The 12,285-nt window shown below is 41.8% G+C and overlaps 1 long non-coding RNA gene across 1 annotated transcript; it reads right to left on the bottom strand.

The window, feature by feature from the left end:
- Nucleotides 1-53: 53 nt before the first annotated feature.
- On the bottom strand, nt 54-675 carry LOC134191686 (uncharacterized). The gene is made up of 3 exons (XR_009971840.1): nt 602-675; nt 442-537; nt 54-389 (listed from the first exon to the last, which is right to left on the bottom strand). It is a non-coding gene; the product is annotated as an uncharacterized LOC134191686 (long non-coding RNA).
- Nucleotides 676-12,285: the final 11,610 nt, after the last annotated feature.

Here is a 12,285-nt window from a genome sequence, read left to right as displayed (position 1 = left end):
CCATATAATAAAGATTTTGTGACAGTTTGAAGATGCTAACAAATTACCATAGACTTGATATCTCATTCGAAACACACAAGAGGAGGGTTGATTGCTAGTCCAGCTCATATACAAAACAGACAATCTACTCCCCAGTGAAATTACTTCATGAGGGATCTGAGCTCCACGACATATCACTACTTGCTCATCCTGCACACCTCGAATCGTAACATTTTCAGATGAACACCAAGTGTTGCAACCATCATCCATCTTGTCAAACTTCAAATGTATCAAAAATCCTTCGGGTGCTTGAACTGTCCACTGACATCTCAGCCTTTGAGGCCACCGCAAAGTATTTACTGGAGAATTAAGCACTCCCATTTCACTCGTTAGGTAAGAATCTCCACAGACTGCATCAAAGCAAGTTACTTTACTAAAACAGTGTGCATGGCAAGTACTTACATAGAGAACAGTCATCAAATGTGTATCCATCAGTGCACTCACACAGGTCTGGTGCAACACATCTTCCATTGTTTCGACATGGATAATGACACACGGCTTCTCAAATAAATTTAGATTAAATGCAATAAATTAGCTAAACCCTGTAATTACGACAACTTACGTAAACACGAATGACCATCACTTCCTAGTTTGTATCGTTCATTGCAACCACAAAAATACTGCGCAAACCCTTGAATGCATAACTGTGCACAATTATGCCTTCCAGTGGCACAATGATCACTTGCTACAATACATATACACCTGATTAGAGTTACAAGACAGCAGGTGAAGACAACAGCTACTTACCGTCACCACACTTAGTTGTAGAAAAAACAAAGTTATCCAAAGCCAAATAGCAGTACCTGCATGCCTTAAACTCGATCTCAAGAAAACCTTGAAATTCAATCGGTAAGGTAAGAAATCCAAGCTTCCAGTTTCCTGGTTTGTAGTTGGTCCCTCTCGACAACTGGAGAAACTCTTCCATACGAACTCTTCCATTAACCAATGCCCTAACACTGTATGACCAGTAATACCTCCACCCAGAGTTGAAATAATATTGGGTGCCAGCCATCGAGTAGTGAAAACCAAAGCAATGATAGCCCTGACTAACCATGGGAGGACTTCTAAAATATACAAATTGCCGTTTATTATTAGAAGTTGAAGCAACGCAGTAGTGAGTGCTAAGAACATATCCATATCCTGCAAACATATCAACAATCATCTTAAACAATTACATGCAATAAATGTCAGATGTTTTAGTTACTCGATTGTAATGTCGCGTTGAGAGGATAATAGTGAGTGGTTGTCCCTGTTTTCCAGTTTGAACAACCTCTCTTGTCTTTACTATCCCAACCACATAAAGATGAATCAAATGTGCAATTTGGTGCTGCAAAAAAACAGATTGCGATGTAAACACAATCAGCCATAAAATAACTATGTGTGTAGAAATTCAAAATCATAATATGCAAGTAAAGCTCTTGAATTGTTTGTTACCTCACACAACTGAAAATAGATACAATTACAAATTACGTATCAAAGAGATACATTTGCAAGCATGTGTGTGTGTGTGTGTGCACGTGTGTACACAGTGTGTGTGTGTGTGTGTGTGTGTGTGTGTGTGTGTGTGTGTGTGTGTGTGTGCGTGCGTGCATGCGTGCATGTGAGAGAGAGAGCACACACACACACACACACACACACACACACACACACACACACACACACACACACACACACACACATGCACACACGCACGCATGCACACACACACACGCATGCACACATGCACGCACGTATGCACACACGCGCACACACACACACACACACACACACACACACACACACACACACACACACACACACATCCATGCACGTAGCTTACTATTAAATAACAAATCACTATTGAACTCAAACAACATTTACTGCACATGCAACTCTACTGTTCTTATTGTTACCAAAACCTGTTTTACCTGTTGCACATCGCAAAACTGTCAGGTTTCGAATGTCAAAGTACCCTTCATTAGAAATACTGCGTGTCATTACAATCTGAACTTGTACAGCAACTATATTGGAGTCTCGTGGCAAGTAAAATGTAGAAAATTTCCAGCCTGTTCCCAGTGATGGTGCTTTCCAGACCACATACTTTCTTCCCACTCGTGTTTGTGATAAGCTGTCTTCCATCAGTTCAACATACAAATTGTCAACATTAGAGTTATACTCAAATGAAACACACATCTGCTCATTTCCTGCGTCACGCAACCAGGTCCAACTTATGTACGACGAACGCAAAGTCTGCTGACTGGAAAATGCATACGACATAAAGTAACCTATAAAAGTAAAAATGCACAGTTAATTGACTACACCAAAAGTAGTAGCTACTAAATGCCAGTTTTCTCACCATTCTGGACAGTCAGTTGTTGCAGCCATGTAAACCTGCCAATTTGACTGATCAGCTCATACAGAAAGAAATTTCTTCCAATCGCATAATAAGATAGAGAAGGACAGTCCGATTTTATTAGTTGTCCATCATAATCAAGCTTCAAATCATGTGATGCATAACACAATAACATTGGACCAATGACAAAGAATTTATAGCCAAGAGTGAATGCTGCCTTTGCACATTCTGACGCTCCTACACGATAACGTGGCCAATACTGAAACAGACTACTATTTGTCTCCAATAAATGAAACGATGCAGGCAAAGTCTCTGACAGTCGATCACTTCTCTTTCGACAACCAAGACTTCTATAGTCTAACCCAGAAACAGTACTATTGTCGATCACACCATAGCAATTTCAAATTCATTTTAAGAGTATCTACAATAAGAATGTCATACAATGTACCTGGAGTTTGCATTGGTAGCCTTGTTGTCACTGTTCTTTTCCTGTAGGATTTCAACTCCCATTTCCCTTCACTTGGCATCATGGTTACAGGACATAAATTTGAGTTATAAGACCAACAAGAAAACCCTGCAAGACAATGAGATTTTGTTACTAAATAATGAAACACACGTAAACACCATGTGACCGTGAACACACACACACACACACACACACACACACACACACACACACACACACACACACACACACACACACACACACACACACACACACACACACACAACATTATAATGTTCCTATTACTTACGTTCTGGACACTTCACAATATGTATGTCATCAACAGCCACATCACCAGTATTCCAATCCTCTGGTATTCTAGTTGCAACATAAACGTAAAATTTTGTGTCATCAGGAATCTTAAGATAACCTCGAAACCACTCATTGCTCTTTGTTCCATTAAATGCTCTCTTTGCCACAGGCGTGTCTTCCACATTTTTAACAGTAACAATCAACAATCTGTTTCCGACAGCATTCAGTTTGTAGTTGAATGAAAGACAGCTGCCCTTAACACCTTCATATAACGGACTAGTGATGTCGTAGAGATCACTAGTGACAAGTGACTTGTACTTTCGCAATGCCAAAACCATCCCTATATCAATTAGATCATTGCAATAGATAATTGTGTAGTATGACAACGTACTATTGTACAGTTCATACCCGTTCTAGATGTGCTGCACTGAACCACAGAACAGACCTCTTGTACCACTCTCCAGTTTGTAGTGTAACACCATGGTTGTGACATCGTGCCTCCTGGATTCCGACAATAATTTGTCCCTCTGAGCTCTCCATACTTGTACACACTAGCTGCCTGTCTATGCGGGTATCGAGTATGCCAAGCTTGACACTTTCTGCCGGAAACAGTTGTTGACAATTGACCAACGTAGCCAATATTTCCATCATAACAAGGCACTAGAACAAACACATAGTTATTACAGTATAAAATTGTTTACCCGTTGTTGTCTAACAGCGTGTCCATATTTTGCTCCGTCTTTTCCAGTCACAGAAGCCAGAAGTGAAGTTACATGGAGTAAAGATTCTCGATTCTGCAATATTATAAGGCAGTTATCACACACATAGACTGAGTACACTAACCCAGCTACGGCTTAAACTCATGGTCAACTGATAGCTTGGATGATTGGTTCTTACCAGGTAGCAGTGTGCATTGCAATCTCAAATTTGTATCCATAACGTTTCCATAGAAATGTATCATCAGTTCATTTCCTTTTGACACCATTGCTCTGGTTGTTGGAGGCCAGAGTCCATCATGGCTGTTGATCAATCGATACGTTGATGATCTCATCTTGGACTGGATGGTTAGTACAGCATGTTCGGTATCAAGCCGTTTCTGTCCAGGTACAAGTGTTAACTTGATCTGTCTACTTTCCGGTGCCACAACTCTCCACTCGCAGTTGAGACTATTGCCATACGTAGGTATTACAATGTCTACCTTTTGATCTGAATGTACTAAATTGATGTTGTTTCCACACGCTCCTAAAAATGGCACACATCACTGCAGACTCGTTGCTTATAAAAGTACAGAAAGCAATGACTAACTTCTGCATGGACAAAGAAATCGAACTCTGTAGTCAAAACACAGTCCTGTTGTTTGTCGAGAGTTCATACAATAAAATCCCTCGGTCTTACTGCAAGTCACTACTTGATCCACATATTTTAACTTCTTTCCTACATGCAAATAGATCAAACAAATACATACATACATACATACATACATACATACATACATACATACATATATATATATATATATATATATATATATATATATATATATTTATATATATATCATGTATCTCTGCACATGCTACTTGCAACTAACATACAATATTCTTACATCTGTGTTTGGTATATATAATACACAAATTACATTTGAAATACAACTATTGTAAGCAAATGTGCTTTAAAACTATATAATAATATTGTATTTAGATGGTAGTGTACAGTAGTGTACTCATAATCACAGCATTGACTTTGTTAGTTTTTATATAATAAATTTTCAATAACTGTTGCTATTGCAATTGCTTTATAATGATATTGATAAATATGTGTTCATCACTGCATAGTCTAGTGTTCGTGTAACAAAAAATCTTCGCTAGATGGCAAAAAGTTCTAGTTCTGTCTATTGCAATTCTAGCCAACCACCGGTTTTTACTTACCATCAACTATGCGCCCATGGCCACCGACCAGGTACACGTTTCCAATAAACTCATACCGCTGACAGTCCTATCCAGATTGGACAGTCATCTCTCCAAATTGGACAACCACATCCGGGAATGACAAAGGAGGTGCGAAAGGAAATTTCAATGACCCTGCGCACGTATCATGCACCCAAACTGGCTTAGTTAGCTAACACACGAATTTCAAACACTTTTTAAACCCTACAGGCGCTAGTCTATATGTCTTGTTTACAAAGTTTTATGCCACACTACATCTAGGGTAAACTCGCCAAACCGTGGACACCCTTTCGAAGTAATTAGAATAGCTCCGATCAGAAGTCTTACGACAACCTCATTTAGAAACGCAATTTACCCTTGGCCCTTGGTGATCACGCAGGCTCGCTCTCCAGTCTCTAGCTATTCGTTGAGACATTATTATTCAACTAGAACGTAACGTCCTAAAGAGGTTGATATTAACGCTACTATCGCTAATGGTGGACTGTGGCGTTTTCGCACTAAGCCAACGATCTATTACGGTAAACAGGACCGGAACTGGAAGCTACGCTTGCAACAAGGATTTCGCGTCTCCTAGACGTCTATGCAGTCTGGACAGCTCCAGAATTTGCTAGGTTCTGGCATCTCATCCAGCTAGACTCGAGCCAGTCTGTCCCGCCTTCGTCATTCCCCGGATTGTCAATCCTCCCTGCGGTGAGGATTGAGCCTCCGGGAATGACGAAAGCGCGGCGAGAATGGTCACGAGTCTATCATCGAGCATGGCGCACCCGTAGTGGAACCAATGGCTACAGCCGGGATTGTCGCTGCCTATCCATCCTTCTTTAGGAGTCTTGGTAGTACGATTGACCGTAACTGGTACAAAAGGAATCATTCTCGTCGCTGCTTGAACCATCCACTCCCATTGCAAACGTTGTCTTGGACTTCCCTGATGGGAGACGAGTTTCTTGACGTTGTAGCTTTCCTTTCTTGCCATTTTCTGTACGTTTTTAACCTTCCGTTTTTCTATATATCCGTCTGCAGTGAGGATTTCACCTGCATGGGATGGCAGCAGTCGTCTGTCTCTTGTGTTCTGTCCTTGTGTTGGCTCTGAGTCCTGTGCTGCAAAGAGGTGTGCAAAGAGTGGCGTATCTTTCTCTGCATGGATTAATATCAAAGTAACGTGCAATAATGTTTCGATGGGCTAATTCATTCAATTCTAGACTTGTATGCCTATAATTATCTAATGAATATGCTAGGAAATTAACCCTAATACAGATTGAAGTGAGTTTGCTGGTTCCGTAAGTCAAATACAGGGGTGCATTTCTTTTGCCTCTTCTGCTCTTCTGGAAGAGGCCAGAAGAGTCACGCGACCTCTTCTGGCTCTTCTGGCCCAAAGGCGGAAGAGGCAGAAGAGAAGAGGTCTCGTGACTTGTGAGACATGCGCATTAAACACACTCGTATCGATGGAGCCGTACGAGCGTCCTTCGCTTCCATTGCTTTGGAAACCAAGTGGTCTTCCAGCAATATCAAGTCCCACAACTACAGCTGCTGCTAGTGAGTGTTCTCCAAGGACCCCCTTTGAGGCACCAGAAACGGAGACAACGGTTGTAGAAGTCGCCTTTTCAAGTAGAGATTCAATTTCTTTAGTGAAAACTTTATTTTGCTAATTAATTTCACAACTAGAGTACGTCTGTACTCTAAAACTATTAATGCGCATGCTCAGCTCTTCTTGGTCCTCTTCTGGTCATTTCTTTGGCTTGGCTCTTCTGATCAGACTGCGCATGATCGACCTCTTCTGTTCTCTTCTGACACCTCTATTCCAGAAGAGTAGAAGAGGCAAAAGAAATGCACCCCAGATTTAGCTGTTAATTAAGGGGCGCGGTTAATAATACAACTAGACCCCTCTTTCGAAAAATTCTGTATCTGCGCCTGTCTAATTACTAGTAGAAAGGGAGGACGCTAGTTTATAATATTTACATGTATATTAGTTCTAGCCTAATGCACAATTAATTAAACCTCTAGTTCTCTGGATCTTCTAGATCTACTGCCAATTATTAGGTGTCATTTTGACCTTTATTTAATAGCTCCTTACCAGGTTGTCAGCTGAAACCACATTGGATAGCATTACATCTGTCAAGGTGTAAACTAAGTGTCTATATTACTGTCTGTGGGAAGATGCACCTACAACTCAGTCAATGAAATCTAGCTTAAAACAATAGGCTCGAGCTCATGATCATATCTGGTTTGAAAACTAGTCTACATATCCGTTGAGATCATGCATAGTGATCAAGTACTCTTGTACTGTACTTACTATGTTAGTATTCAAAATTGAAATGGTCGTGCATGTAGCTATAGATTCTATGTCAAAGACATACCTGCTGCTGTTTGACAATCTATGTCTCTTGGCTTTGAACAAACATCATATCGGCCTCGAAGAAGAGAGCTCAGTGTCTCCCAGTCACCAGTGCCACTTGGTTTGTCCTTATTTACAAATCGTGTCCAACAGAGGCCTGAAAATAAGTCAACAATGACGTTATGGCATATGCAACATCGAAAGACAAAACGAACTTCCATTAACAAACACATTCTTGCTGGGAACAATATGGCTGCACAAAAAGAAAGACATTCATCTACTGAATTAGACAACTTGATTAATTAAATAGCATAATACCCAGTGACAGTCACACTAATCAGAATGATGCTTACAAAGCACCAAACAATTTGAACTGCCATTAAATTTGAAGTACTTTGTCTGACAGACGATACTGAGGATGCACCTAGAATCAAGAAAGCAGAAGCTCGACTGCGATTGCTGGCTTTGCTTCAGAGATTATACACCTACAACATATGACGTCAAGATATTGTCGCTGGAGTTGATAGCTCTAACTGGCTGATGTCGGTATACTTTGTACTAATTCTTTGCACGTTTGTGCCTGTTTGTATTAAAGGAGTGACGAAGTGTTCAGCTACGTGCAAATGATTTCCAGGTAGGTTGAAGTGGTAAGTGATGCTTTTTTTAGCGAAAACCATAGGCGGGTAGATTGCAGTGGTAAGTGATGCTTTTTTGGGATCATTGAGCGAGTGTACAAGGCGGTCAATATTGTAGTCATTTGGCAAATAAAATAAAAGTCTTAAATGATGATTTTCACTTGTGGCTTGACGTGTCACTCTGTAACTTAACTCTCACAAAAGAAATGTAGCTAGACTTTGTGAGGTGGTTTGCTAATCTCTTTGATCACTCCACGGATACGCTGCACCTACAAGCCCTGCCCTCAATTGTCTGCTGACAGACTAGAGTCTAGCAGACTACTAGATTGTAGTAGGTGGCACCAGCGCTCTAGCTAGATATAACTGTTGTTAATTAAGTTAACCCGAGGCGCGCATGCGCCAGGGTTACACCTCTGGACGGTCAATTGGAATGCAGCGCATGCGCTCATTGTTATCGAGGTATGTGGCATGTCGACCATCTCACGTGCACGTGCCGGTCAATGTGTCCATCCCCTTCCTAGGAGTGATCTATGTTGGTGCTAGTTCCCAGCTGATCATGAGTCTAGCACTTTAGTTCTTCTTCATTTCATTGCCTCCAGCATTACAAATTTCGTAACTAGTTGTACGGTATCCGTATACGTAGGCGCCTCGCGTTCGTGAGTACCACGTCCGACGGAGTTTTCAGATCGTCTACTGAGACGCCGAGTCCTAGCTAGACAATACGTATTTGTTGAAACCCTAGCTGTCATGGAAGTAAACATGCAAACTTCCTAGTAGTTTAGCTTAGATTACGTATAGAGGCCTGGTATAGGTAGTCGTCGTTTTGCGATCGTGATCAAGACAATTGAAATGTACAGTCTAGCTAGGTATGCACTCAGTTCCGTTATAACGACAGCGGTATGGTATTTACTGACATAGAAATTGATATCGGCAAACATTGACTATCAACAGTGGTAGATGCAGCACAGTGTAGCAAAGGATTGATCATACTGTAAGTATGGGACGTGTGAATAGTTGACTGTAAGTGGCATTCTGATTCAACTCCTGAAGGTGTTTCTTGGTTGTCACGTACACACAGTCCCTAGCTGCAATACAAAAGGATGGGGCGACGAAAGTTCATGAAGCGTTTTTGCCGTCGTTTGGTCACTTGCACGAATCGTTCCTAGACTCATCTGTAGTCGGACACGAAAACGATTTTTTAGGGTAGGTCCTATCATGAAACGTGGTTGTGGGGAGGAGAAATTTGAGATTTGTGTATACACACACACACACACACACACACACACACACACACACACACACACACACACACACACACACACACACACACACACACACACACACACACACACACACATACACACACACACACACACACACACACACACACACACACACACACACACACACACACACAAGGTCGATGGAGACTCATATAGGACCACGCCCATTTCTATTGTGCGACTCGGATTAGAAGCCTCGCTACGCTCGGCAATTATTACTGATGTCGTTGATTTACTCAAAGTTTATGTATAATTGCGATAGAACGCGCTGATTTTCGCACGACAAACTTAGTACGGATTCTAGATTGTAACGCGACGCTGAATCGTCTTCAAGCGGTTACCAATAAAACAGATTTACTCAATTAATTAAAGTATCTAGATTGAGATAGAATCAGAGTTGCCAACCAGGAAGACTGAAAATGCGTGAGATCTATCAGTACCTAAAGTCTTAGATATGCATATGGGCGTGGCCATAAACAACTAGTAAATACCTAAATTTTTACAAACAGTAAACTCTAGAGCTCTCCCGATGAATCTGGATATGTACAGGGTACGCACAATGTATTTGGACTTCCGGATCCTGAAGTGGAAAAGGGGAGGGACTGGATGCGCGGACTGGATGCGCGGACTAGTAGTAGAATTGGCTGAATATCTTTGACAGCTTCAGAACTAGACTTGCCTGGGGTATCTAGATGAAAGCAGGGCCGGATCCAGAGGGAGGTTAAGGGGGTTTAATCCCCTCTTTTTCAATAGGTGTGGTTCAATAATTTCATATAATTTTATTAGAAAAGAGAAAATTAGTAATACTATAAATAACTGCTAACGGTGAACCCCTCTTTCAAAAATTCCTGGATCCGGAGCTGGAAAGCCATCTTCATCCTCCTACTGGGTGTTCACTGTTGGTCGCTTCCTCGAGATCGCGTAGCGTAATATTCCAGACATTTGCATAATATCGCGCGCCTAGTATTCCGTACATTTGCATACTAAACGAGACTATTGTATGCATTCTCGATTTCCGGACTAGCGCGCGGGCATTTGGGAGTTCAGCTGTTGGTTATTCGTAATCATCGATCACTTTAGGGCAGTCTCGTTAGATTTTAAACTAGTTGTACCGTATCCGTAGGCGCCTCGCGTTCGTGAGTAACGCATCCAACGGAGTTTTCAGACCGTCTACTGAAACGCTGAGTCCTAGCTAGACAATACGTATTTGTTGAAACCCTAGCTGTCATGGAAGTAAACATGCAAACTTCTTAGTAGTTTAGATTACGGCTAGAGGCCTGGTATAGGTAGTCGTCGTTTTGCGATCGCGATCAAGACAATTGAAATGTACAGTCTAGGTATGCACTCAGTTCCGTTGTAACAACAGTGGTATGGTATTTACTGACATAGAAATTGATATCGGCAAACATTGACTATCAACAGTGTTAGATGCAGCACAGTGTAGTAAAGGATTGATCATACTGTAATTACGTATGGGACGTGTGAATAGTTGACTGTAGGTGGCATTCAACTCCTGAAGGTATTTCTTGGTTGTCACGTACACACAGTCCCTAGCTACAATACAAAAGGATGGGGCGACGGAAGTTCATGAAGAGTTTTTGCCACCATTTGGTCACTTGCACGAATCGTTCCTAGACTTATCTGTAGTCGAACACGGAAACGATTTTTTAAGGTAGGTCCTATCATGAAACGTGATCGTGGGTAGGAGAAATTTGAGATTTGTGTACACACACACACACACACACACACACACACACACACACACACACACACACACACACATACACACACACACACACCACACACACACACACACCACACACACACACACACACACACACACACACACACACACACACACACACACACACACACACACACACACACACACCACACCAAAAGCTCGATGGATACCATATAGGACCACGCCCATGTCTGTTGTGCGACCCGGACTAGAAGCCTCGCTACGATCAGACACTAGTATCAGACACTACAGATTTTTGCATAGTCTACGGTGTACCTACTGTATAGTTTCACTATAAGTACATGTCTAGAGTCTGCCTGGGTCTAGTTTCAGCTATCTAAAAGTTGCGTGAGATCTGTGTTCCTTGCGTATGAGCGTGTGACCTGAAGGAACTTGCGTGAGACTCACGCAAGTTGCGTGCGAGTTGGCAACTCTGTAGAATGCACTGATTTTCGCATCATGAAACTGTCTGGTATGGTTCTAGGCTGTACAGTAGCGTTCCGTCGACGATGGAACGGTTCTACATACGCCAGATATAAACCCGTTCTGGGTTGTACACGTGTACGGTGCCCCCGCCGACACTTGAGCGTTGCATGTCAGTGTCGGCATCAAGAGCTGCTAGCTAGTTAGAACAGACAGGGAAACAAACTACACATACTACCGTCACGTGCATGTATATTGGGATGGACCTGGTTACAATGATGGCACTCGTACTATCGATCCTTGCCTTCGCATCGCTGTCTACTATTTTCAAAATTCTAGGTGTAGTTGTTTGTAATCGTCAGAGAATCACGTACGGTATATAAACGTTATTCCTGGTTTACAGGTTCCAATACAAATGCAGGGAAACGACAGGTGTACTAAAGTTTCTGTTGATAATTGCAAACATGAATTAGATTGTTTTGATTAAAAGTCCTCTCATGAACGTTGGCGGTTGTTGATTGGTGATTCATCCATTCTCTGTGATCAATCATGAACAAACGCAATACTATGGCTACTTCGTGATTGATCCCTACAAGGGAGGCACTAAAGGTTGTGAGGGTTGCATGTTGGCCTATCCATTATCCATCCATCCACAATGCGTTAATTTGAAGTCTTCACCTTACAGCTCTGCAATGCAATACAGCAAATACCCACACAATGCATTCACATCAATGTTGCCGAGATCCTACATCACAGTATCACTGGCTACAAAGTAACACAATTCCTGATCTTCCCTGATT

The sequence above is a fragment of the Corticium candelabrum genome, chromosome 15 (genome assembly GCF_963422355.1).
Source record: "Corticium candelabrum chromosome 15, ooCorCand1.1, whole genome shotgun sequence".
In the NCBI taxonomy this organism is placed as follows: Eukaryota; Metazoa; Porifera; class Homoscleromorpha; order Homosclerophorida; family Plakinidae; genus Corticium; species Corticium candelabrum.
The sequence above is the reverse complement of the archived record's forward strand: the minus strand, read 5'-3'. Positions and strand labels throughout refer to the sequence as shown.